Source organism: Bactrocera tryoni, chromosome 3 (genome assembly GCF_016617805.1).
Source record: "Bactrocera tryoni isolate S06 chromosome 3, CSIRO_BtryS06_freeze2, whole genome shotgun sequence".
Lineage (NCBI taxonomy): Eukaryota > Metazoa > Arthropoda > Insecta > Diptera > Tephritidae > Bactrocera > Bactrocera tryoni.
In genome coordinates this window covers 77,012,180-77,019,340 of record NC_052501.1, presented here as the reverse complement: position 1 = coordinate 77,019,340, position 7,161 = coordinate 77,012,180, and positions in this window count along the sequence as shown.

Sequence of the window (7,161 nt, the reverse complement as noted above, 5' to 3'; positions counted from 1 at the left end):
TGAAGTATCGGTGGCCGGATAACAAAAGTCTACTTCTACAAATTTACGGCTTGTCCAGTAGCCTTTTATTGGTCTGGCTGTCGATCTGCCGTGACTCCCGTTCTCCAATCCTTGTTTTATTGTATCTTTCTTTATTTGTTTTGCTGCTTTATTTGTTATTCCGGAATGTTTTTTTAGCTCCCACATCTTTTTCCTTTCGTATGCCAGAATATCAATTGGGACATTATCGCTCATAACAAATATTAGACCACCTGAAACTGTTCGGTAGTCTGATGCAACTCTGATGCCTGCGGTGCGGTACCCTCTGTCCACTACCTTACGCCGGCTTTTATTTTTAAACACATCTTCCCAGATCTTAGCTTCGTGTAATAAGATGCTGATAGTCGTCGACATTAGGAGCTTTCTCATTTCTTGCCTGGGGTCTATTGGACATTAGTCTGCTAAGTTGGGAAGTGATTTTCGGTGTGCTGAATTTGTACCCAGAAAGTTAGTCTGAGGTCCTATTCTACGTCTAAGTAGTTTACTGCTGCTTTTGCCCTAAGAATATCCGTGGTCGTTCACTTGGTTATTCGTTAGCAGTAGAATCTGTGTTTTTTTCCGTCTGGAGGTTGTGTGAGTCCAGCCATGCTTGCATCCGTATCATGACCTGATTAAGCTTTCTTCGTGCATCCTCTGTATCTCGCGCTTTAATTAGGGCTGCAATGACGTTCGCTTAGTTAATTACGTACGATTTGTCTGGCATTTCAAGTTTTAGTAAAGCGTCGTAGCTGATCTTCCACAAGTCTAGGCCTAAAATGGGTTATTGTGCTGCTCCTGACGTGACCGTTATCTGTTTACTTTGTTACACTAGTTTTCTGTTACTTAGCACTGCACTTCAGCTCTGAAGTAGTCTGGGATTTTAAAACTTTTTTCGAGAGCGTCGATGATATTCTCCCATCTAACGCTGCTGAAGGCGTTTCGGACTTCTAAAGTTGGAAGCGCTGAGCGGCTTCCACTCTTTCGTTGACGCATTTTATGGCTCCTACTGTTGATCTGCCGTTTCTAAAGCCGGGTTGTTTAGGAAAGAGTCCTCCGCTTCGAGTCCGGATTTAAGAAGTCATCCATAAAGCTTTTCCGCTGTATCAAGCATGCATAGTGAATGGCATGCTGATGGTAAGTTGGGATCTTCTTTTCCCTTACTGACAATCACCAGCCATTGCTTTTTCCAGGTTTCATGGAATATTCCGGCTTTGAAACAGGCATTATAATATGTATGTATGTATATATTCAATAGTACTGCCGGTCGCTCTGCAGCGATTATATTCAGTATTTCTTCTGGGATCCCATCCGAGCCGGGTTATTTGTTGGCTTCGAGCTTGCCAGTGGCTAGTTGGAGCTCTTCGGGGGTGAATTAGGCATTTCTTAGAGGGAGATCTTAGTGTCTTCTCTGAATCACTAACCCTTTTTTCGTGTGTTTACGATGTAATCCATCTTGGCAGCGGTTAAATCAGCCTTAATTACTATTTTATTTCCATGTCCCCAGGGTTTTCGGTATCGATGATGATCGCTGCCAGTGTAATCTTCTGGGACTTTCCATTTATTTATTGAGCCTGTCATCTGTTCTGATGACAGAGTAATGTCTGATGTAGCCTCCTCGCATCCCGGTCTTCTAACCGTGGTTGCATTTGCCGTTTTGATCACTACAATATTATGATTCCTTGAAAGCTCAAATCTGTTAATCGTTCTTAAGCACATTCAGGAAAACTAAGTTCATTTCGTTTTACTATTTAAACTTGCTATCTTTTGGAACTGCAGGTTTCCCTCGATTATTGAAGATAACTACGTTCCTAAAAGTTGAAGCTGAAATTTACTGTATTAGAACCGCCTTATTGAACCCATACAAATCTGTATACAGTAAAGTCTAGTTCTGTCGCCTCGTTTGCTGAGCGTGAAGCCTTTTAGCTTTCCCACTCGCTGCTGAGCTACTCTTTGAGTATGGTCTTCTGCAGCCACAACGTGCGCTTCTAGCCACACCAGACAGAGAGACCCAAATTCGAAAGTTCGCAAAGGCACATACATATGTACATCCTTATGTACTTATATACATAATTGTAAATATATGTATGTATGTAGATAATTCAGCTAACGCGCATAATTCATGTAAGCATGACAAAATGATTAAGCGAATTGCCATTTTCACATTGTTGTTGCTGACAGCAATGAGAAAGTAGTAAGCCATGTTTTTCTGCTGGCCTAGAAATAGGCGATGGGGTCGCAGTTGCGGAAGTGTGGTATTAAGTAAGCATGCTCAGGCATGTTTATGTGTTACACTTTGGAACCTGTGTGATCTCACTAGTTTATTAGAAGAAACTTAATTTGACGAAATAGTGAGAAAGCAAGAAGGTGAAAAAAAGAGAGAAAATTACATGTAAGAGGTAGGCTTTAGCGAAAGTTTCGGACGACTTTTTTGATATCAATGTCGTTTTCGTTAATATCTGGGGTTTCATTATCAAAGCTTGCACTCGAGGAGAGTTAAGTTAGTATACTTTTGGTTGTACATTATGCTTTTCGGCTTCTGAGAGTCTTCAGCTTCATCGGCCATACCAAAATTATTGTAACCTCGAGGAATGCAGAACTGTCTTTTTTACTCCTTTCATATGAAGTTTCAACCCTAATTTTGACCGGGTTGGCTTTGAAAAGGCAACACCGAGCTGAGCTGGAGGCCGAGTGGTAGAGTGAAATTTAAAAACTCACTAATATGAAACACCAATATAGAAATAATTCATAGTAAATGGAAGTAGGGTGCTGTGGGCCCGCCGCGAAACCTAAAATAAGGCATGAAAGCTTGAATCAAAGATGGGCGTGTATAAAGATCAACCGTCCGCGGCTGTTACTGAGTCTTCTGTTGCTCAAGGCACAAAACCTTTTCAAAACTAATCTGTCTCTATGTTAGATACCAGGAAACTTCTAGAGTTCGAAAGTATCTTTGAATCCGAAAGGGTTATTATGGCCCAAAATACTTCTAAAAACTCATTTTTGCTTATTCTAGGTACTATGAGACCTCTAGCAAGGCATTTTAAGATAAAATTTGGTAGTTCGGCAGGATTTTTGGGTCAACGTGGGAAAGAAATCGCAATGGTTATTATGGCCCAAGCCCTTCCAAAACCCATATTTGCTTATTCTAGATATCGAGATCTATAGGGTCTAGGTTAAGGTACTACACAAAATCTTTGACTCAACGTGAAAAAGAAAACGACAGCGTTATTATGGCCTAAAACTCTTCCAAGCCCGACATCGTTACTCCGATGCAGAGTCTGGACTTTAAGAGACCCCTTTGGATCAACACAAAATGCTTATGACAATGCGGAGAAGTGTATGGGCACTTCAGAAAATGTTATAGGCACTCCACAAAATAGGGTATTTTCGCCCTTACTATGGATCGTATTGTTGAATACCTTTTGAAGGAACTTGAAGAGTGAGGCTGGCAGGTCGAGTACTGAACTGACGATTTTGATCTTTTGTTAAAAGGAAAATTGCGTTTACGTTCTAACCAAAGGTATCTAAATGTGGTTACCCAGTGGGCTGAGATAAATAGATTAGTCAGAAATCTAAATCCAACTGATAGTTTAACACACCAGAGTATAGAAAATCTCTGATTTTACTCTCCTTTCGTTGGAAGCATCTATTTTTCAACCGATTGACGGCGTGACGTCCTTGGCGCTTAACTTTGATAGGAATGGTTTCGTTGCCCGGTGAAAAACCGTCTAGTTATGTAGCTGCGGATTCTTATGGCTCTGTGTGAACTGTAGAGCACCTACTACTTGCTACTAGTTCTAAGTACAGTTAATCTAGCCTCAAATTTTGGTGTCCTAACTGAACATTATTCAATAGGTTTACACGAGGCAATTAAATATTCTGTAGGGCCCTTTTTGCCAAAGGTGTACATATAAAGGAAGGCGAGGTGGAATCATATTGTCACTTTCTCGCCAATTGCCCGACTTTTTCCAAACTGATATTGAAAGTTTATGGATAATAATAAGGACGAATTTCTGTACAATGAGATCTATTGATTTTGGATTAACCCTACGACCTAATCTAACCTTGCCTATGCTCAGCGCTTCTCTGCTCGTTAATCAGTTAAATTTCATACAAGAATCTAAAATTTTGCTTGTTCTTCTATCTCAAATTAATAGTGGTATGCTATATTAATTATACTAGTTACCTGTTCGATTCAGCACTCTCATAATTTAGCGATAGCTGCAGTGAACTTATTTTAAAGAACATTTTGTATAAAAATCTGAATTATTTTGCTACATACATTTTAGCTCTTCTCCTCTCTAAATACACGAACAAGTCAACGGAGGCACGAAGAAGCGCGACCCTTAAATTCGAGGATATTAATAAAATGACAAACATTGTCTAAAAATGTGCAAATGGTAACACCAAAGTGCGAACAAAAAAATTAAAAGAAATGTGTGTGTAAGTGTGTATGTATGTACATATCCGACAACAAAAAGTCAGCGACAGCGGCAATTACAAAGCCGACAACAATAAAAATCTACATAAGTAGCGACAGTGCAAAAAGCTTAATTAAATTGTTTGCGGGTATTAAAATTGCCAAGCCCAAGAAGGAGAGGCAGCAAGAGATGAAGAAGCAGAATAAAAAAAAACGAAGGCCAAAGAAAAGACAACAAAATTTAAAAATAAGAAGTTAGAAAAACAAAGCACGCCGTCGTCAAAGGGTTCAAATGGTAAATGGGATTTCGAAAGCTGAAGCTTAGAGCCTGAGACACGAGACACGAGACAGGGCACAGGCGAAAAGGATGCCGACAAGCAACAACAATAAGCGGCAGCAATTTAATGCTGTGCCAGAGGAAGTGCCGTACAAGCGCAATACAAAGAAAAGGATAAAAAACAATAACAACACAAAGACACAGTTATAAAATATTGTATAATATCAACATAATATTTGCGCTATTTAACCCTTTGGAACCCACAAAGCGGCGCGAAGACAATAGGATGTGCGCTTGGCGTTGGAGACAAAAGACTGCACATTATTGTTGTTGTTTTGATTGTGCTTTGCAGTAAGCTGGGTGTTATTACGGAAGTGCTGAAGGAAGTGTAGGGCCACAATAGCAGGAAAGTATATCTAATGAAAATAAAAGGAAATTAAAAATGTACAAAAAGCGAGTGTGGATCAAGAGCGGAGATGTTACAGAGCGACAGCGAAGTTGGCTGTGGTTTAAATTAATGTGTATGAATTATATTTAAAAATTCATGAAATGAAAGTCAGGAAAACTTTCGCAAAAGCATTAAGTTGACGCTCTGACATGTAACTAAAAAGCTATGAGTCAAGCCTATATTGCCTTGCCTCTTTTCATGGCTAATGTAAGATAAATTTTTCGGCAAGAATCAAAAAACGCTTCTCCGTAGTCTCTTTTGTGGATCACGTGAAAGTCATTACTCATAAAAGGCTCATTTGACACTTATTTATGCGAGTCAAACGAATTCATCTGTGATCTCTGCTGTTGATATAGTATGCATTTCAGCGCCACGTAAAAAGCCTTTGTAGATGTAAAGCTCAGGTGGGAAATTTTCCTGCTTTAAGAGAGTAATGTTTCTATAAATTCAAACTTAAACACAATGTAGCGAATGAAAGGTTCGATTTTTGACCGAAGTACTGGGAGCCGTTACCAACTGTAATAAAGTATAATCTAGTATATGTCAGCAATAAAATGGTTTTAGTCAATTAAGAGAACATTTTTGCCACAACATTAATCTTTTTCCTATAGTATATAAAAATAATGCTTCGTCTGCGCTTTTCATATAAACATGAACTTTGCTAATATTAGTTAGTTAGGTTTGCAGACGAATACCGGCCTCCATATTTGTATTCTTAGGTCAGCCGTGGGTGTTATGTTCTTTAGTTCTAAAATTGTGCTGTTGTTTCAATACTTAAAGCACGGTTTCCCAATGCTTGGTATTAACACTCAATGATCATTTTTCGAGACTCGAAGGAGCATTTATGATAATAGAAATAATTGAGGTTTGCATCGCGACCTAAAGTCTATTGTGGGCCCTCTCTATCACAACGAATCACTGATAAATTCCAAGGTGCTGGGTGCTATTTAGACGATGTGATTCTTTTTCGGATACATAAAGCCAAGGGCCTTTGTCTGCTATCTACAGATTGTTATGCACTAAGTGGTTAGGAGTTTACGCCTTCAAGCTGCAGAATCAGCAATTTGTGCAAGAGGCTATCCCCATCTAAAATCGGTGTTTCTGAAGCTTACAGTTCCTAGTATAAAAATACCATAAGCGAGATTTGTCTCTCGGAAGATTGATACGCTTTTAAACCTTATCAGGTTGTGATTTGCCTATCAAAATTGGCAAATTTTCCTGTCATATGCCTATGATTTGTTGCCTATAACTTTCCCTGCCCCCTCTGTCTTCCTTGCGGAGCAGCGTTTTTATGTTACCAGCTTTACTGCAATGCAAATTTCCGATCCTACCATCTTAGAAGCAGTTGCAGACCGAGCAAGGTTGTCAGGCGCTTTATTCCCGGCTATACTCATGTAAACTTGTCTCTCAATTGTGATGCACTTTGTTGCGAGCTAACAGGCTGATAAGCCGTTCTATGCACTCCTACATCAACAGCGTTGAATTATTGTAAGTTGAGATTGCCTTAAGTGCCGCTTGACCATCGCTAGGTAAGACAATACTTTCATTGCGATAGTTGTGTTGGAGGTTTACCTCTACATACCGACTTATAGCAAAGACTTCTTCTGAGAAAATGCTCGGAAAACGTCTCATGAGTATGGAAAGTTTGGTACATGATCCTGTACTAATTAATAGTGCTGCCACTTAGTAGTAAGTCAAGCGTGGGGTTACTCCACATAAGAATCAATGTTCAAAAATATGGGACTCTGATACCATGAACAGCAAAAAAAATGCACACATGCTTTTTTCCTCCCTGACAAGTATATGTAAGTAGCTTTAGTGTTAATAGCTTGCGCCGTATAGCGACAACTTTGCATTTTTTTGCTGTTCATGGGGTCAGAGTCCCACATTTTTGAACATTAACTCTTATGTAAAATTGAACGAGGAATCGAATGTAAAAGTCAATTTTGAAAAAAAGTTGGTGGAAAAGCACAAAAAACTGTTTTTTTTGGAAAAAAATGT